This window comes from Symphalangus syndactylus, chromosome 2, assembly GCF_028878055.3.
Source record: "Symphalangus syndactylus isolate Jambi chromosome 2, NHGRI_mSymSyn1-v2.1_pri, whole genome shotgun sequence".
Classification (NCBI taxonomy): domain Eukaryota; kingdom Metazoa; phylum Chordata; class Mammalia; order Primates; family Hylobatidae; genus Symphalangus; species Symphalangus syndactylus.
The window spans coordinates 135604934-135626699 of NC_072424.2; positions in this window are offsets into that span (position 1 = coordinate 135604934).

Genomic DNA, 21766 nt, shown 5'->3' on the forward strand with positions numbered 1-21766 from the left:
CCTGGGCCACTGCCTTCAGGTCCCCTCAGCCTGTGACTGCTCCATCAAGGCCACCAAAATCTGACCTGAAGGCCTAGCGCGGTGGTTCACACCTGTAATCCTAGCACTTTGGGAAGCCGAGGAGGGCAAATCACTTGTGGTCAGGGGTTCAAGACCAGCCTGAGCAACACAGTGAAACCATGTCTCTACTAAAAATACAAAAATTAGCCGGGTGTGGTGGCACACACCTGTAATCCCAGCTACTCGGGAGGTTGAGGCACAAGAATCACTTGAACCTGGGAGGGGGAGGTTGCAGTGAGCTAAAATAATGCCACTGCACTCTAGCCTGGGCAAAGTGAGACTATATAAAAAAAAAAAAAAAAAAAAAAAAATCCCACCTGAGCCTCTCAGTGATTCCAGACCGAAGATGTTTATCTTCTGAGAGCTTCAGCATAAACTCTAATTTCCAGAGACACTTGTATTTGGATTTTGTTAAGTAGGTAGGAACACAACTGGAATGCCTACTGTGCCTAGACAGTTCTTTCTTTAAAAATCTTTATTGAGTTCCATATGAAATTTAAAATAGTTTTTTCTAATTCTGTGAAGAAAGTCAATGGTAGCATGATGGGGATAGCATTGAATCTATAAATTACTTTGGGCAGTATGGCTATTTTCACGGTATTGATTCTTCCTATCCATGAGCATGGAATGTTTTTCCATTTGTTTGTGTCCTCTCTTATTTCCTTGAGCAGTGGTGTGTAGTTTTCCTTGAAGAGGTCCTTCACATCCCTTTAAGTGGTATTCCGAGGTATTTTATTCTCTTTGAAGCAATTGTGAATGGGAGTTCACTCATGATTTGGCTCTCTGTTTGTCTGTGATTGGTGTACAAGAATGCTTGTGATTTTTGCACATTGATTTTGTATCCTGAGACTTTGCTGAAGTTGCTTATCAGCTTAAGGAGATTTGGGGTTGAGACGATGGGGTTTTCTAAATATACAATCATGTCATGTGCAAACAGAGACAATTTAACTTCCTGTCTTCCTATATGAGTACCCTTTATTTCTTTCTCTTGCCTGATTGCCCTGGCCAGAACTTCCAATACTATGTGGAATAGGAGTGGTGAGAGAGGGCATCCTTGTCCTGTGCCAGTTTTCAGAGGTAATGCTTCCAGTTTTTGTCCATTCAGTATGATTGGCTGTGGCTTTGTCATAAATAGCTCTTATTATTTTGAGACACGTTCCATCAATACCTAGTTTATTGAGAGTTTTTAGCATGAAGGGGTGTTGAATTTTATCAAAGGCCTTTTGTCTTCATCTATTGAGATGATCATATAGTTTTTGCCATTGGTTCTGTTTATGTGATGGATTGCATTTGTTGATTTGCATATGTTGAACCAGCCTTGCATCCCAGGGATAAAGCCAACTTGATTGTGGTGGATAAGCTTTTTGATGTGCTGCTAGGTTTGGTTTGCCAGTATTTTATTGGGGATTTTCACATCGATGTTCATCGGTGATATTGGCCTGAAATTCTCTTTTTTTGTTGTGTCTCTGCCAGGTTTTGATATCAGGATGATGCTGGCCTCATAAAATGAGTTAGGGAGGAGTTCCTCTTTTTCTGTTGTTTGGAATAGTTTCAGAAGGAATGGTACCAGCTCCTCCTTGTACCTCGGGTAGAATTCGGCTGTGAATCCATCTGGTCCTCTTTTTTTTGTTGTTTTGGTTGGTAGGCTATTAATTACTGCCTCAATTTCAGAACTTGTTATTGGTCTATTCAGGGATTCGACTTCTTCCTGGTTTAGTCTTGGGAGAGTATATGTGTCCAGGAATTTATCCATTTCTTCTAGACTTTCTAGTTTATTTGTGTAGAGGTGTTTATAGTATTGTCTGATGGTAGTTTATATTTCTGTGGGATCAGTGGTGATACCCCCTTTATCATTTTTTTGTATGTCTGTTTGATTCTTCTCTCTTTTCTTCTTTATTAGTCTGGCTGGTGGTCTATCTACTTTGTTGATCTTTTCAAAAAACCAGCTCCTGAGTTCATTGATTTTTTGAAGAGTTTTTCATGTCTCTAACTTCTTCAGTTCTGCTCTGATCTTAGTTATTTCTTGTCTTCTGCTAGCTTTTGAATTTGTTTGCTCTTGCTTCTCTAGTTCTTTTAATTGTGACGTTAGGGTGTTGATTTTAGATCCTTCCCGCTTTCTCCTGTGGGCATTTACAGCTATAAATTTCCCTCTAAACACTGCTTGAGCTGTGTCCCAGAGATTCTCATACGTTGTGTCTTTGTTCTTGTTGGTTTCAAATAACTTATTTACTTCTGCCTTAATTTCATTATTTACCCAGTAGTCATTCAGGAGCAGGTTGTTCAGTTTCCACGTAGTTGTGTGGTTTTGAGTGAGTTTCTTAATCCTGAGTTCTAATTTGATGCACTGTGGTCTGAGAGACTGTTTGTTACGGTTTGCTGAGGAGTGCTTTACTTCCAATTATGCGGTCAATTTTAGAATAAGTGTGATGTAGTGCTGAGAAGAATGTATATTCTGATGATTTGGGGTGGAGAGTTCTGTAGATGCCTATTAGGTCCACTTGGTCCAGAGCTGAGTTCAAGTCCTGAATATCCTTATTAATTTTCTGTCTCGTTGATCTGTCTAATATTGACAGTGGGGTGTTAAAGTCACCTACTATTATTGTGTGGAAGTCTAAGTCTCTTTGTAGGTCTCTAAGAACTTGCTTTATGAATCTGGGTGCTCTTGTGTTGGGTGCATATATATTTAGGATAGTTACCTCTTCTTGTTGCATTGATCCCTTTACCTATGTAATGCCCTTCTTTGTCTTTTTTTATCTTTGTTGGTTTAAAGTCTGTTTTATCAGAGACTAGGATTGCAACCCCTGCTTTTTTTTTTCTTTCCATTTGCTTGGTAAATATTCCTCCATCCCTTTATTTTGCGCCTATGTGTGTCTTTGTACATGAGGTGGGTCTCCTAAATACAGCACAGTGATGGATCTTGACTCTTTATCCCATTTGCCAGGCTGTGTCTTTTAATTGGGGCAATTAGCCCATATGGTAAAGATAACCCTAAGAAAAAAGAACAAAGCTGGAGGCATCATGCTACCTGACTTCAAACTATACTACAAGGCTACAGTAAACAAAACAGCATGGTACTTATACCAAAACAGATATATAGACCAATGGAACAGAACAGAGGCCTCAGAAATAATGCCACACATCTACAACCATGTGATCTTTGACAAACCTGGCAAAAACAAGCAATGGGGAAAGGATTCTCTATTTAATAAATGGTGTTGGGAAAACTGGCTAGCCATATGCAGAAAACTGAAACTGGACCGCTTCCTTACACCTTACACAAAAATTAATTCAAGATGGATTAAAGACTTAAACATAAGATCTAAAACCATAAAAACCCTAGAAGAAAACCTAGGTAATACCATTCAGTAGAGGCATGGGCAAGGACTTCATGACTAAAATGCCCAAAGCAGTGGCAACAAAAGCCAAAATTGACAAACGGGATCTAACTAAACTAAAGAGCTTCTACACAGCAAAAGAAACTATCATCAGAGTGAACAGGCAACCTACAGAATGGGAGAAAATTTTTGCAATCTATGCATCTAACAAAGGGCTAATATCCAGAATCTATAAGAAAAAAACAAAAAACCCCATCAAAAAGTGGGCAAATGATATGAACAGACACTTCTCAAAAGAATACATTTATGCGGCCAACAAACATATGAAAAAAAGCTCATCATCACTGGTCACTAAAAAAATGTAAATCAAAACCACAATGAGATACCATCTTATGCCAGTTAGAATGGCAGTCATTAAAAAGTCAGGAAACAACAGATGCCGGAGAGGATATGGAGAAATAGGAACACTTTTACACTGTTGGTGGGAGTATAAATTAGTTCAACCATTCTGGAAGACAGTGTGGCAATTCCTCAAGGATCTAGAACTGGAAATACCATTTGACCCAGCGATCCCATTACTGGGTATATACCCAAAGGATTATAAATCATTCTACTATAAAGACACATGCACATGTATGTTTATTGAAGCACTATGCACAATAGCAAACACTTGGAACCAACCCAAATGCCCATCAATGATAGACTGCATAAAGAAAATGTGGCACATACACACCATGGAATACCATGCAGCCATAAAAAAGGATGAGTTCATGTAGCTGAAAACCATCATTCTCAGCAAACTAACACAAGAACAGAAAACCAAACACCACATGTTCTCACTCATAAGTGGGAGTTAAACAATGAGAACACATGGACACAGGGAGGGGAACATCACACACCAGGGCCCTGTTGGGCAGTGGGAGCCTAGGCGAAGGATAGCGTTAGGAGAAATACCTAATGTAGGTGACGGGTCGATGGGTGCAGCAAACCACCACGGCACATGTATACCTATGTAACAAACCTGCACATTCTGCACGTGTATCCCAGAACTTAAAGTATAATAATAATAATTTTATTTAACCAATGTTCACAAGTAAATGTGAGATTGGAAATTCTAAGTGGTACATGTTTCAGTATGTGCAGGTCAAACTCCCTTTTGTGCAAGGCCACATTGCCCAACTCCAAGGGGCTCTGTGCCCACAGAATCTAATATAATGGTTTCCCCTAGAGCTGTGTGATACGTCAGCCCAGGTCTTGCAGTGGAACAACTTGGACCGCTCTTGACAAGGAAGGAATGCCTCTCAGAAACCTCCCAATAGACTTTCACATCTCATTGACAGGAAGTGGCTCAGTTCCCCACTGCTGCCTCATTGGCGAGTGGACTAGAATCCCAGGATAATTGAGCAAATCAGGATTGACACACTCGGGGATAGTGAGGGCCCAGCCCCTCCCTGAAGCACACAGCACCCCAAAGCAGAGGGGGCAAATGACTGGGTCCCCAACAGCATCTGCCACACTTTGCTTCTGATCATCAGTTTCCAAAAAGACAGGTGTCCACCATTGGCTGGAGAGCTCTGTAGAGTCGGGAGCATGGACTCTGGGGAGCTGTGAGCCCTCCACAGTCAACAGGAGAATGAATCCACAATTGTTGAAGAAAAGAGCTCACAACTGCCATTGGTTTCCCACAGTTAGGGCCTATGCCAGGAGCCCCTCCTGCACCGGCTCAGGGCTGCCCCAGTGACCTGGCAGACAGGAGGCATCTGTGGAAGTAACATGGAAAGAGTTCAGGCCTTCCAATTAGATGGGCCTGGAATCCTAGCTTTGCCATCGACTAACTGTGTGACCTTAGTAATGTCATTCAACTTCTCTAGGCTTCAGTTCCAAAATGGATGGAATAACATCTACTTTATAAATTGCTATGAAGATTTTTTTCCTAGTCAGATGAAATCTCCAGCACAAAATAGGTTCTCACTCAATGATTCTTAAACGTTGGTGTTCTAAGAATCACCTGAGAGTCTTGGCCGGGCGCCGTGGCTCATGCCTGTAATCCTGGCACTTTGGGAGGCTGAGGCAGAAGGATCACTTGAGGCCAGGAGTTCGAGACCAGCCTGGCCAACGTGGCAAAACCCCGTCTCTACTAAAAAATATAAAAATTAGTCAGGTGTGGTGGCACGCACCTGTAATCCCAGCTACTCGGGAGGCTGAAACACAAGAATCACTGGAACCCAGGAGGTAGAGTTGCAATGAGCCGAGATTGTGCCACTGCACTCCAGTCTGGGTAACACAGTGAGACTCTGTCTCAAAAAAAAAAAAAAAAGAATCAACTGTGAATCTAGTTAAACATGCAGATGCCTGGGCCTCCCACCCCAGACATTCTGCTTACCTGCATCTGGGTCCAGGAATCCGCATTTCTAACAATGGGCCCCAGATGATTCTGATGTAAGTGATCACTGGCTGCACACTGAGCCACACTGCAGGAAACGGCTGCTGCTGCTGTTACCAGGCAAAACCTGAGCATGGTGGATCTCTCATGCAACAAGAAAATTCATCTTAATTTTAATTATCTATCTATAATTAGCCTTGTTCCATTAAAAATGCTTAAGTCTGCAGTGCTTGAGGTACCCAATGGCTCACTGGTAAAAGCTGAATTCCATCAGCATTCTCCTTGCACAAATTCACCAAGCACATGAACCTCACGGGGCGAAGGCCTCCCCCAAGGAAGAAATGCAGCCTCCTCAACCTCTGCAGCCAAAATAAGACTCTTGCTAAAATTACTAAAGCATCACATTTCCGGCAGAGAACTTCCTTGCAACCTCCGGCCTGGATTAATGAAGAGTCAGGTCCCACCTGGCCCCATCATTCTGTCGATTCAACAGACTTCCTGCCCAAGGAAAGTGCCCAGAAAAGCAAAGGTGAATCTCTCACTTCCCTCCCTTCCTCCCCTCACCACAACAACTGGCTCTGCTGGTGGCCTCAGGAGGATATAACACTATTTCTTTCCTCTCTCCAGCCTCTTGGCCTCCAGCAGTAATAGCACTGTTAACTCTGAAATCTCTGCTGCTGCCTGTTATTGCAAAACTAGAATAGAAAACATTCTGCAGGCAGTGTGACTTGGAACAAAAGAGCAGGGAAGAGAAGAAACCCCCCAGCCAGCATCTGAGAGTGAGGGCATGTAAGGGTGATGGACTGAGGAGAGGACAGGGGAAGAGTGTTTGGGAAGGAAGCTATTACGAGTTGGGAGAGGTTTGGGAAAGGAAAGGCAGAAGCAGCTGTGTTTGACTCTGTGTTCTGAACGCCATTGGGCTTTGGAAAATAGGTTTCCAAAATTACCTATTTTAACCATAAATAAGGCCAGGCATGGTGGCTCACACCTATAATCCCAGCACTTTGGGAGGCCGAGGCTGGTGGCTCACTTGAGGTCAGGAGTTCAAGACCAGCCTGGCCAACATGGTGAAACCCCGTCTCTACTAAAAATACAAAAAAATAGCCAGGCGTGGTGGCGCATACCTAAAGTCCCAGCTACTTGGGAGGCTGAGGCAGGAGAATCATTGAACCCAGGATGCAGAGGTTGCAGTGAGCTGAGACAGCACCACTGTACTCCAGCCTGGGTGATAGAGAGAGACTCTGTCTTTTAAAAAAAAAGAAAAGAAAAAAATTATACATAAATCTTGTCCTTTTAAGAATGAGTTGGAAAAGTGGTCATGAGAATTAAATGATGCATTGTATATAAAACAACTAATCTAATGCCTATAATATGGTAAATGCTCGATATTGAAGACAGCAGCTATTCTTTTTATATGATCATGAGTGCTCCCAGCTGGCCCTAAGCAGTTTAGTGGCTGAGTAGCTGAGTTGTAGAGCAGGGACGAGACCACCCATCTTCTGACTTTCAGCCGATGCCTCTGTGAATGCACCATTGTGCCCCATGACCTCACCGCAAATGAGCCATAGTTTAAGAGGCTCTTCTTGCCTCTTAAATACCTCATGCAATCTCCAGGTATAATCTTCAATATAATTTTAAGACATGACTCATAGAATGTATAATAACATGTGTAAGATAATTTAATTCCAGTGATCACATGCAGATGAGTGGAGACAGCCATGAGCAGAAAGCACATTCATTTTCTCCTGCTCCCAGTATTCACTCAAATGCAATCAACTTCCCCCTGGAACCACTCTTTCTGACACCCTGACTCTTCACCCAGCCCTCTCACACCATGGAAGATGCATCTCCCCACCCTTGGAATCGGAAAGGCTTGTGACGGCCCCCCAGCACTTCAGCCCTCGCTATAACCAACAGGGATGATGATGGCATTTTCCCGGTTCTCTCTGGACTTAGTCTTTCTTTCTTTCTTTTTTTTTTTTTCTGAGACGGAGTCTCGCTCTATTGGCAGGCTGGAATGCAGAGGCGTGATCTCGGCTCACTGCAACCTCCGCCTGCCGAATTCAAGCAATTCTCCTGCCTCAGCCTCCCGAGTAGCTGGGACTACAGGTGCATGCCACCACACCCGGCTAGTTTTTGTGTTTTCAGTAGAGACGGGGTTTCACCATGTTGGCCAGGATGATCTCGATCTCTTGACCTTGTGATCCACCCACCTCAGCCTCCCAAAGTGCTGGGATTACAAGGGTGAGCCACCGCGCCCAGCCCTTTCTTTCTAACTTTAAGGAGGATGGGGACCTCTACAATAAGCAAAGGAAGAAGGGTAGATAGGAAAAGAGTATGTTTTGGAGTCAAGCAGAGCTAAATTCAAAGCTCAGTTTTACTATTTACTGGCTATGTGATTTGGGTAAGCTACAAACCTCCCTGAGCCTCTGTCACACTCATCTACAAAAGAGCAATAAAATCACCTTTTTTTTTGCTAGGTTATTGTGAGATGTAGAAATTCTACATGTCAAGAACCTGGTATTCAAGAGGTGCCCAGTTAGTAGCAGTGATCGTCATCGTAATAGCCACGTGTTGATAAAGGCTGTGGCACCAGCAGGGAAAGAAGTCACTCATGGCTACACTGAAAGTCCAGGCCTGGGTTTTTGTATTTTGCTTCATTCTCTTCTCTCAAATCCAAACCTAATAAACTCCCCTGCAGGCATGGAACCCTTTCCCATGTATTAAATGACATTGTTATTGCCACCTCTGTAATTTGTGGAGCCAAGAAAAGAAGACTTGATCCTTCATGGCCCTGTTTGATTTTAACCCAGGAAAAGTTGACTTGGAAAGTTTGGCATTTCCATTCTGCCCAGGGTGATTTTTCGCCTTAAATTTCACTTTTCTGAGCCAAGAAAGAGCAAACCACTGAAAGACGTCATGTTTTTCTTCTTTTAATGAGCCCGAGGACAAGAGTATGAAAGTTTTACTTATTAAAGGGAAAAGCAGGTGAAAAACGCAGGCACTGTGTGTGTGTCCGTGGTCAGATGCCCATCCTGGCTTCTCAAACTGAGAACTGCTCCACCCTAAGAGCTCCTGAAAGTACTACCTGGATCCAAAATTGTCCTTCTTCTCTTCTCCAGTTATGTATGTGAAAGCGTGGAAAGAAATAAATTTAGAGAAAAATTTTCAATCCTGTTGTGTAAACACATTACATAAATGCTCTGTTATTCTGTATTAAAATCCGCTATCCCTGGAATTTTGGTTCTCATATACCTATTAACACAAAAAGACAAATATAGAATCCAAAACAGGAATCAATAAAAAACATTTAGCATGTTGGAATTAATCAATGGCATCCTGCAGATAGAAGTCCAGGAATCAAATGTCCTGGAAGTGACTTTTTTGTTGTTGTTAGGACCAGTCAAGTGGACCAATGGGAATACAAAAAGAACTGGAAGTTACTTAAAATTTACAATTAGTTATCCATTTCTGCATAATTCTTTTGTGAAGCCTTGCAACATGTGAAGAGCATTTTTCCTAAAAGTTGAGGTATTCAAAGATTGAGCTTGCATATATTTGTGACACAACTTGTTTCCCCTTTAAAAAAAAAAAACATTAAAATGTAAGTGTATAAAACAGTTAAGTTGGGCGGCCTGTAGCCTACAGGATGCTGGGCATAAAGTGGTTAACAGGTAGTGATCCTGCGCTTCCATTGCCAGGTAGAAGACTTCTTTCTGTCCTTAAATATTAAGTATCAAGGGGCCATATTTCTGCCCAATGGAGTACTCTGTTTTCAGGAAGTTACTCTTCCAGCCAAATGGAGAGCAACCAGACACCCTCCCATCCTTATCCTGGGGCAAGACACAGATGGAGGGGGAGCCTGGCCAGAAAGAGAGGAAGGAGTCTTTGCAGGGGGTACAGAACAAGTGGCAGACATTTCGGCAGAGCTTTTGGAGGGAGCCAGACTGTTACAATTAAAATCAGGAAAGACAGGCTGTGTGACAAGGCAAGACTTGGTCTCAAAACAACAAAAACGTTAGGAAAGACTGTGAGTTGAAGCATGAAGCCTGAGCAAGTATATTCTCTAAGACAGTGGTCCCCAACCTTTTTGGTACCAGGGACCAGTTTTGTGGAAGGCTGTTTTTCCACAGGGTGGGTCGTGGGGTCAGAGGGTATGAAACTGTTCCACCTCAGATCATCAGGCATTAGATTCTCATAAGGAGCACACAACCTAGATCCTTCACATGTGCAGTTCCCAGTAGGGTTCAAACTCCCATGAGAATCTAATGGCGCAACTGATCTGACAGAAGGCAGAGCTCAGGCGGTAATGCTCGCTTGCCCACTGCTCACCTCCTGCTGTGCAGCCTGGTTCCTAACAGGCCATGGACTGGTACAGGTATGTGGCCCCGAGACTGAGGACCCCTGCTCAAAGACAAAGAATAAAAACCCACCTACAAGAAAGTAATGCCCCCACACAAACCAGAACAGAACGGAAGGAGCCAGAGGGACCTGGACAAAGCATGTGGCTCTGTACATGTACACACAAACACACAAGACATTTTCACTGAATGAAAACAGTCTACTCTCTTAGCCATGCTTGACCAAATCATCTCTTGCAGAAATAGTTCACATTTTTTAAAAAGCACTTGAGGAACTGAGATACCACAAGCACAGTGTAGAATTCAGTGATTATCAAACCGTGTGAGCAGTCGAGTTTTCTGTTCCATCTTCATTCATATCAGCTTGCCATAAGTACAGGAGTAAATATGTTTTGAAAAGTTATTCTTCTATTAATTCTGGCAATCGTTGTATTAACTACTCATTCAAGGCGTATTGTAATACTGACTCAACATAAGCTTATCTTCAAGTGATAAGGCAGCCTGGTGCTGTTACTAAGTGACACCTCATCAACACTTGCTATCAAGAATTGCTTATAACAGAATTTGGTTAAATGTAATGTTTAATCATCATGAACTAAAAAACAAAGCAATGAAATTACTAATCCCATATAAAGTATACTTTTGGAAAATATGAATTATTTTTATTAGTTTTAAATAAAACAATATTATTAATAATACCAAATGTTTATTGAGCCCCTGTTATGTACTAAGCACTGTGCCAAGTAATTGATAGACATTATTAATGTTAATCTTTACTAGGGCTCTTTGAGATGAGTTGTATTATTATTTTCCAATTAGGAAACTGAGTCTAAGAGAAGTTAAATAACTTGCCCATTGTCAAGCTGGTAAGAGACAGAGTTGAGATTTGAACCCAAGCAGTCTGAGAATTGAATCAAAACTCTTAAACATAGAACCAAATAAGAATTTTGTTCTTTATTCTGTTAAATACAAAACATCATCCATGATATTAAATTCATGTTATTAATCTGAATTTTATTAGTTTTTTCATTTTGTTTTTATAGAATTTGTAGATTTTTCTTGGTTTCATCACTGTATTAGATCTACCAGTATAAGGACTCTGTATCTAGTTTTAGTTTTGATCATATTTAAGTAATATAATAAAAAAGAATTTAGGTCAACATTGGATATCTATGAGAAATATTTCCTTTAAAATGGGTCTATACCTTACTTGTTTTACAAATGCCAATGTAAAATAAGAGAACTTCCCCTTACTTAAAACAAATTTATCTTCTGTCCAATATAACATTTTGAGCACTAAACAATATTTTACCCAGGCTGGGCGTGGTGGCTCACGCTTGTAATCCCAGCACTTTGGGAGGCCAAGGCGGGCGGATCACAAGGTCAGGAGTTTGAGACCAGCCTGGCCAACATAGTGAAACCCCGTCTCTACTAAAAATACAAAAATTAGCAGGTCATGGTGGTGCGCGCCTGTAGTCCCACCTACTCGAGAGGCTGAGGCAAGAGAATCACTTGAACCTGGGAGGCGGAGCTTGCAGTGAGCCGAGATTGCGCCACTGCACTCCAGCCTGGGCGACAGAGCAAGACTCCGTCTCAAAAAAAAAAAAAAAAAAAAAAAAAAAAAAAAAAAAAAAAAAAAAATTTAAAAAAAAAAGAATATTTTACCTATAGCTGATAATTTATCTGATTTCTCAGTTTCATTCTCAAAGAGTCTTTTCTCCTGAGAGTTTAAGGAGCTGTGCAGAATATTTTCAATAAATTAATATGTTTCATTATAATACCAACATCCTAAGAATTGGGAAGAGTTATTAAAATCACAGTAACAATAGCATGGCTCTCCGTAGTATCTTTCCTCTCAATATTGAAAAATGCTTTCAGAGACATTATCTCAATTACCTTCTTACATCCTGAGGAAGTAGGTAGCGGAAAATCTCTGTCACAACCTCACAGAATCTAAAGTACAAAGAGGTTAAATAAAACTCACAAGAGAATTCATGTCAAGCAGTGAATTTTATATAGGCAATTACCTTTGGGTTCTAAATTAGATTTCACAACCCCGAGGGAACTCGTATATTGATTCCGTAAAACCATTGGATGAAGAGGTCTCTATCCCATGCATATCTGCTGTTCCCGTGGTTAGACAGGGAGTGAGTTTGGGGAGATGGGTGATGGGATGCAGTCAGGGTCTGGTTTGGCTCTTAGATTTGAAACTTACTAGTCTGAGACCTTGGGAAAATTACTTACCTTTTGTGGGCCTCAGTATCTTCATCTATAAAATGGAATGAGGAAACCTACCTCATGGAATTATTTTAATAATTAAGTAAGATATTACATGCAAAGGCTTGGCACTGACCTCACATAGAGTATATGCCGAAGTAATGGGAGTAATTACTGTATTACTGTCAGTAGTGGCAATTGTGCCAACTTTTTTTTTTTTTTTTTTTTTTGAAACACAGTCTTTCTCTGTCCCCCAGGCTGAAGTGCAGTGGTGTGATCTTGGCTACTGCAACCTCTGCCACCTGGGTTCAAGCGATTCTCCTGCTTCTGCCTTCCGAGTAGCTGGGACTACAGCCACCACGCCTGGCTAATTTTTGTATTTTTAGTAAAGATGGGGTTTCATCATGTTGGCCAGGCTGGCCTCAAACTCCTGACCTCAGGTGATCCGCCTGCCTCAGCTTCCCACAGTACTGGGATTACAGGCATGAGCCACCACACCCAGCCACTAACTCCTGCTAAGATGAAGGGTAGAAGAACTGATATGGCCAAAAAAGGAAATTAGGGGAAAAAATTCCACTTACTATTAACATCAAAAAGAACAAAATACTTAGGAATAAACTTAACTAAGGAGGTGGAAGACTTGTACACTGAAAACTACAAAACATTGATGAAAGAAATTACAGTAGGCACAAATAAATGGAAAGACAACCCATGTCCATGGATTGCAAGAGTTACCATTGTCAAAATGTCCATAACTACCCACAATGATCTATAAATTTAATGTAATCCCTGTCAAAATTCCAATGCATTTTCTACAACAATAGAAAAAAATTTTAAAATTCATATGGAAATACAAAAGACCCTGAATACCCCAATCTATCTTGAAAGAGAACTCCAGCTGTGTTAGCTGGAGACATCACACTTCCTAATTTCAAAATGTATTACAAAGTTCTGATAATTAAAACAGTATGGTATTGGCATAAACACAGACATGTTGACCAAAAGACCAGAAATAAACCCATGCATATGCAGTCAACTGATATTCAATGTGAGTGCCAAGAATCCACAATGGAGAAAGGATAGTCTCTACAACAAATGGTGTTTTGTAAAACTGGATATCCACATGCAAATTGTATCCTTATCTTACACCATACACAAAAATCAAGGCAAATAGATTAAAAACTTAAATGTAAAACCCAAAACTGTAAAACTCCTAGAAGAAAGAGGAAAAGTTTTGTGACATGGTCTTGGCAATGATTTCATGAATATGGCAACAAATGCAAACATAGACAAGTGAGAATACATCCAACTAGAAAGCTTTTGCACAGCAAAGGAAATAATCAACAGAGTGAAGAGACAACCTGTTGAATGGGAGAAAATGTTTGCAAACCATATATCTGATAAAGGATTAATATCCAAAACATATAAGAGACTTCTACAACTCAACAGAAAAAAAAAAACCCTAATAACACAATTTAAAAATAGGCAAAGGACTTGAATAGACATTTCTCCAAGGAAGACACACAAATGGCCAACAGGCATATGGAAAGATGTTCAATGCCACTAATCATCAGGGAAATGCAAATCAAAACCACAATGAGCTAGCACTTTACACCTGTTAGAATGACTGTTATTTTTTTTAAAAGATAATAAGTGTTGGAAAGGATGTGAAGAAATTGGAAGGTCTGTATGCTGTTGGCAGGAATACAAAATGGTGCAGCCACTATGGAACATGGTATGGAGGTGTACTAGTCCATTTTCACACTGCTGATAAAGACGTACCCGAGACTGGGAAGAAAAAGAGGTTTCATTGGATTTACAGTTCCACATGGCTGGGGAGGCTCCGAATCATGGTGGGAGGTGAAAGGCACTTCTTACATGGCGGTGGCAAGAGAAAATGAGGAAGATGCTAAAGTAGAAACCCCTGATAAACCCATCAGATCTCGTGAGACTTATTCACTACCATGAGAACAGTTTGGGGAAAACCACCCCCATGATTCAAATTATCTCCCACTGGGTCCCTCCCACAACACGTGGGAATTATGGGAGTACAGTTCAAGATGAGATTTGGGTGGGGACACAGAGCCAAACCATATCAGGAGGTTCTTAAAAAATTAAAACTAGAACTCCTATATAATCAAGCAATTTAGACTTTATCCAAAAAAATTAAAATCCAAATCTCAAATATTGTCATTCCCATGTTCATTGCAGCACCATTCACAATAGCCAAGATGTGGAAACAACCTAAATGCACAACAATGGGTAAAGAAAATGTGGTGTGTACATAAATGGAATACTATTCTGCCTTAGAAAAGAAGGAAATCCTGCAATGTGAGACAACATGGATAAGCCTTGGGAACATGATGCCAAGTGAAATAAGCCAGACACAGAAAGACAAATGCTGCGTGATTCTACTTAAAGGAGGTATTTAAAATATTCAAATTCATAGGAACAAAGAGCAGAACGGTGGTTGCCAGGGTCTGCAGGCAGGGAAAGTGGGAATTTGTTATTCAATTAATATAGTTTCAGTTATACTAGATGAATAAGTTCTAGAGGTCTCCTGTACAACACAGTGCCTGTAGTTAACACTGTATTGCACACTTAAAAAATTAACAAAGCCACCTGGCTTTGTTTGCAGTGGCTCACACCTGTAATCCCAGCACTTTGGGAGGCCAAGGCGGGTGGATCACTTGAGGTCAGGAGTTCGAGACCAGCCTGGCCAACACAGTGAAACCTCGTCTCTACTAAAACTACAAAAATTAGCTGGGCATGGTGGCACATGCCTGTAATCCCAGCTGCTCTGGAGGTTAAGGCAGGAGGATCGCTTGAACCCAGGAGGCGGAGGTTGCAGTGAGCCGAGATCACGCTACTGCACTCTAGTCTGGGTGACAGAGTGAGACTTTGTCTCAAAAAAAAAAAAATTAACAGGATCGAAGGGATGGCCTGCCCTTCCACACCTGTGGGTGTTTCTCATCGAGTGGGACGAGAGATTGAGAAAAGAAAGAGACACAGAGACAAAGTATAGAGAAAGAAAAGTGGGCCCAGGGGACCAGTGCTCAGCACATGGAGGATCTGCGCCGGCACCAGTCTCTGAGTTCCCTCAGTATTTATTGATCATTATCTCTACCATCTCAGAGAGGGGGATGTGGCAGGACAATAGGGTAATAGTGGGGAGAAGGTCAGCAGGAAAACATGTGAACAAATGTCTCTGTGTCATAAACAAGGTTAGGTAAAAGGTGCTGTGCTTTGAAGTGCACATACATAAACATCTCAGTGCATTAAAGAGCAGTATTGCCGCCAGCATGTCTCACCTCCAGCCCTAAGGTGGTTTTCTCCTATCTCAGTAGATGGAATTTACACGGAGACATTCCATTGCCCAGGGACAACAGGAGACAGATGCCTTCCTCTTATCTCAACTGCAGAGAGGCCTTCCTCTTCTACTAATCCTCCTCAGCACAGACCTTTTACGAGTGTCGGGCTGGGGGACGGTCACGTCTTTCCCTTCCCATGAGGCCATATTTCAGACTATCACATGGGGAGAAACCTTGGACAATCCCTCTGCCCATCTAGGCAGAGGGCCCTGCAGCCTTCCGCAGTGTTTTGTGTCCCTGGGTACTTGAGATTAGGGAGTGGTGATGACTTTTAACAAGCATGCTGCCTTCAAGCATTTGTTTAACAAAGCACATCCTGCATAGCCCTAAATCCATTAAACCTTGAGTGGACACAGCACATGTTTCTGCGAGCACAGGGTTAGGGGTAGGGTTACAGATTAACAGCATCTCAAGGCAGAAGAATTTTTCTTAGTACAGAACAAAATGGAGTCTCTTATGTCTACTTCTTTCTACACAGACAAAGTAACAGTCTGATCTCTCTTTCTTTTCCCCACACGGGGTAGATCTTATGTTAAGTGTTCTTGCCATAGTTTTCTTTTTAGTGGCAAAAAAAAAAAAAAAAAAAGAGGGAGTACAGCAGCTGTAAATAGAGATTATAGATACTTATGGATTCTTGTTTAGCATGCTTACAGATTTAACTCATTATGGTCTAACCAAGGGGATTTAGTCTCATATAAAAAGAAGTTCACAGGTAGAGCAGTTTCAGGGCTAATTCAGTAACTCAAAAAGGTGCTTCCATTTCTTCAAGGACCCAAGTTGTTTACATTTCTTCAGTCTACCAGACTCAATAGACTTATTTTGCCTTGGGCTATTTCCTTTCATCGTCACAAGATGGTTGCCAAATCCCGAGATTAAAAACAGCCACGGTTAAGTCCAGAGGAGAACAAGGATCTGTGTCTTTTTTTCCCTCTATTTTCAAAGGAAGAGAAAAAAATCTTTCCAGAAGACTCCAGATTTCCCCCAATGTCTTATTGGCCAGAACGGGTCACATATTCCCTCCTAAGCCAGTCACTTGGACCACCATAATTGCCTGGGGTCGTCAAGATTCTGCTTCTGTAACCGCCCAAGGGGTTCATCTTGCCCCACTGCCTAGACAGAGCCCATTCGTCAAGACACGGGAATTGCAATAGAGAAAGAGTAATACATGCAGAGCCGGCTGTGTGGGAGACTGGAGTTTTATTATTACTCAAATCAGTCTCCCTGATCATTGGGGAGCAGAGTTTTTAAAGATAACTTGGTGGGTGGGGGAAGCCAGTCAGCCAGGAGTGCTGATTGGTCAGAGATGAAATCACGGGGAGTCAAAGCTGTCTTGTGCTGAGTCAGTTCCTGGGTGGGGGCCACAAGATCAGATGAGCCAGTTTATTGATCGGGGTGGTACTAGCTGATCCATCAAGTGCAGGGTCTGCAAAATATCTCAAGCACTGATTTCTAGGAGCAGTTTAGGGAGGGTCAGAATCTTGTAGCCTCCAGCTGCATGACTCCTAAATCATAATTTCTAATCTTGTGGCTAATGTTAGTCCTACAAAGGCAATCTAGTCCCCAGGCAAGAAGGATGTCTGCTTTGGCAAAGAGCTATTAGTGTCTTTGTTTAAACGATCAACTAAGTTTCTGCCAAAGTTAGTTCAGCTTACGCCCAGGAATGAACACAGACAGCTTGGAGGTGAGAAGCAAGATGGAGTCGGTTAAGTTAGAGCTCTTTCACTGTCTCAGTCATAATTTTGCAAAGGCAGTTTCACTTCTAGGACAGAAAAAGGGAAGCACAGATAGGACAGAAACCTGGACAAGAGGAGGATTCTATTGGAAGGAAGAAGTTGGGTGGCTGTTGGGTCCTCGACTAACAGTGTCTGCATTTTTTGGATGCTTCCTGTTTAGAGACATAAAAGTGCTTTCTTGAAAGTGGGTCTGATGTGCATCACACATTGTATAAACTGAGCACACATGCATGTTGTGAGGGTGGCCATGAGCACATCCTAAGTCTGCTCTATGCCTCTGAGTTTCGGGAGCAAAATTTCTGAGTGAGGGCTGTCCCTCTCCCCTGTGCAGTTACCAACAACCGCAAAGCATCCATGACTATGGTCGGAATAAGAGTGCAGATGTTACAGGAAAGGGGTCCCAATCCAGATCCCAAGAGAGGGTTCTTGGATCTTGTGCAAGAAATAATTCAGGGTGAGTCCATAGAATAAAGTGAAAGCAAGTGTATTAAGAAAGTAAAGGAGTAAAGAATGGCTACTCCATAGAAGAGCAGCCCCGAGGGCGGCTGGTTGCTCATTTTTATGGTTATTTCTTGATGATATGCTCAACAAGGGGTGAATTTCACGTCTCCCCTTTTTAGACTATGCAGGGTAACTTCTTGACGTTGCCATGGCAATTGTAAGCTGTCACGGTGCAGGTGGGAGTGTAGCAGTGAGGACGACCAGAGGTCACGCCCGTGGCCATCTTGGTCTTGGTGAGATAGGGCCGGCTTCTTTACTGCACCCTGCTTTATCAGCAGGGTCTTTATGACCTGCATCTTGTGCTGACCTCTTATCTCATCCTGTGACTTAGAATGCCTTCACAGTCTGGGAATGCAGCCCAGTAGGTCTCCGCCTCGTTTTACCCAGCTCCGTATTCAAGATGGAGTCGCTCTGGTTCACATGCCTCTGACACGGGGAGAAGTTCTCCCTCTCAGCCATCTCTTTCCTAGTGACCTCTCCCGGCATCATATGTTAGTCACTCCTCCCTTCCTGGTAGGGAAGAGAATGCGTCCGGGTTAGAAAAACACCAGCTGAGAGTTTATAGACATTTCTCTTTGAACATGTGGAACAACAAAGACTACTGATAGACTGTTGGGCATAATTTTAGAATTTGCCTTATTTTCTCAAAGATTAAAGAAAGAAAAGGCCACTTTCCCACTATTCGATTTAACTCACTCAGATTATACTGTGACAATGTCACTCCCTGATTTAAGCTTGAATGTGAGAGATTTAAAAGCAATGGCTTGAAAGGAGTTGTTTTGCATCTTAAAAGAAACCACGACTTCAGAATGATTTTGATTTTCCATTCCTACAAAAGAAGAAACGAAGCTAAATGCTTTTAATCCTAAAAGTGCCCTTTCAGAATTTCTGGGATCACGGTTGCAAGGCAGAAGTGGAGAACTACCCATTGGATGCCTCTCCAGGAGTCACATCTGTCTCCTCAGACTTTGATCTTCTCAGACATTGCTGGAGAGGCAGGGACAGAAAGTTCAGGTGCTACGGAAAGACAGTGTGGGTCAGACCACACAGTTTTCCTTTGAAACCAGACTCCTTTTCAAGTGTGTCCTTTGAGGTGAGACATAACATCAGCTGACTAACAAGATGTTTGCCAGTAATCACATTTGATGACAGTAAATGTCAGTCTCCCAACACAATTTCTATTTTATTTCATTAATACCATCCTCACTGGTGTGCTTGAAAGGGTTAAATTAGCCAGGCATGGTGGCTCATGCCTGTAATCCCTACACTTTGGGAGGCTGAGGTGGGCAGATCACTTGAGGTCAGGAGTTCAAGACCAGCCTGGGCAACATGGTGAAACCCTGTCTCTACAAAAATTACAAAAATTGGCTGGGCGTGGTGGCAAGTGCCTGTAGACCCAGGTACTTGGGGGGCTGAGGCAGGAAGATTGCTTGAACCCAGGAGGTGGAGGTTGCAGTGAGCCTAGTTGCTCCTCTGCACTCTAGCCTGGGCAACAGAGTGAGACTCTGTCTAAAAAAAAAAAAAAGAGTTAAATTGGAAAATGTATGTCTCGGTGGTCTGTAAATTGCAAAGCTCTACATAAGTATGATTCCCCGTCTTTCTAAATTTGCGATCTGGTGTGCCATGTCTGGGGACAATAACTCCTTCATCGCTCCAGGCACAGAGTTCTGGATTGAGGTCCTCGCTTCTGCTTCTCCAAGATTATCCAAATTTCTTACTCCTTGAAGGTGGACTTTGAGGACCAGCATCACTTGTGTACCCCATAGCTTCTAATGCAGCACGCAGGGAATAGACACTCCAGCAAGCAAGTGAATAAGCAAAGAAAACCAGGCCCCCGAGACGCAGGCAGATCCCCAGAGGCAAGAGTCAAATACGCGGGAAAGGATCTGATTCCGGCCAGCAGAGGGCAGGAGCGAGAGGAAGCCGGGCATCTCAGCAACAAAGCAGGCTGTGCCAACCTGCGGCCGAGGGCCAGATCGCAAGCCCCGGTGCGGAGAGGACGCCCGGAGAATCCAGCTAATTCTGACAGCCTTTCCCTTGGACTTTAGCTGTAATGTGTGTGTGTGTTCCATTATCTCACACATCACTGCACTGAATTCCACTTCAACTTCCACCCCCTCCCCCCACCAGGAGCTGGCAGTTAAGATATTTACCAAGATGGTGCTGCCTCTCTAGTAAAACTCAGGAGGATTAAAATAATAATAAACAAACTGAGGGAGGGAGTCCAGAAAAGTGGACTAGGAAGCACAGCACAGAAGCAGCTTCAGCACTGGAAAATATTCAGTCATTGTAAGAGTCACCCTGCATTCCCTCAGTGCTCGGCAGCCACTTTCTCACTTAAGCCCCGTACTCTTTGTATGAGGCGGCTATTTGTGGAGTACCATGTCTAAGTCACCCTGCACGGGAGAGGCAGCACCGGGATTCTAACTCAGGATCCTGGGGCCTTATCCACGGCACTCTGTTACCAGGGACACGCTCATTCACTCAACAAAGCTTCACTGACTGCCCATCAGTTCTTGTGCCAGGTACACGGAAGGGAAGGACACAGTCCTCTCCTTCCATAGCTCATCCTCCAAAAGAGCATGGACACTAATAAACAGTCACAGTGTGGTATGACATGGCCATGACAGAGAAGAGTCACCCAACGCAAACTGGGAGGGCCAGTGAACATTTCCAGGAGGAAGTGACAGAAGTCGCCCTGCTGATGACCTCAGTGACACCATTCGTTTTATCACTATGTACCAGAAAATTGTCATAATCTACAGTGACCACAGATGTGCACGGGGCATCCTCCACCTCTTTGCAATGCCCGCTTGCACAGCCGTACTGGGAAGCCTGCAGCTGAACCAAGCTTTGAAGGATAACTAGAAGGAGCAGGCAATCAAAGAAGGGAATGGGGGCTAGGGCTGGCGTCGGGTGGAGGGATTCTGGGCGAAGGGGTTGGCACCAGCATAGGGGGTAGGCCTGAGAAACGTCCCCACGGCTGGAGCGTAGGTCTTAGGAGGAATGGTAACAAGAAGACTATGAAGCAGATGGGGAGGCCAGGAGTTCGAGCAGCGTGGGCAACATAGCAGGACCTCGTCTCCACAAAAAGAAATTAAAAATTAGCCGGCTGAGGTGGTGCATGCCGGTAGTCCCAGTTACTCAGGAGGCTGAGGCAGGAGGATCACTTGAGCCCAGGAGTTCCAAGTTACAGTGAGCTATGATCTCACTGCTGCACTCCAGCCTCCAGGGTCTTCAGAGCAAGACCCTGTCAAAAAAGAAAAAAAAGAAAAGAAGGAAGGAAGGAAGGAAAGAAGGAAGGAAGGAAAGGAGGAAAGAGAAAGAAAGAAAGAGAAAGAAAGGAGAGAGAGAGACGAAGGAAGGAAGAAAAAAAGAAAAGAAAGAAAAAAGAAGCAGATGGGGCCAGGTCACCTTAAAGGCCTTTTCTACCATGCCAAGGAGCATAGATGTTATATGGAATGCTAGGAGGGTGTTTGGGAGAATATTATACAGGGAAATGTCAATATCATAAATGTGATTTCAGAAATATCATTACACTAGCAGCATGGAGAATGGATTCCAGAGCGGCAAGTCTGGGGATAGGAGAGTAGTGAGGAGCTTCTTGATGATCCCGGAGCGAAATGACAAGGGCCTGGGGAAAAGACAGTCCTGGTCGGGGCAGAGGAATGGGAGGCTTCTAGAGCCTGGCAGGAAGAAAAACAGATCAGATCTACTGACTAAACAATGGTAAGTGGGAGAGGTCAGGGGTAAGGATGACTGAAGGCTCTGGCTGGGGTCACTGGGCACATGGTGACACCATGTC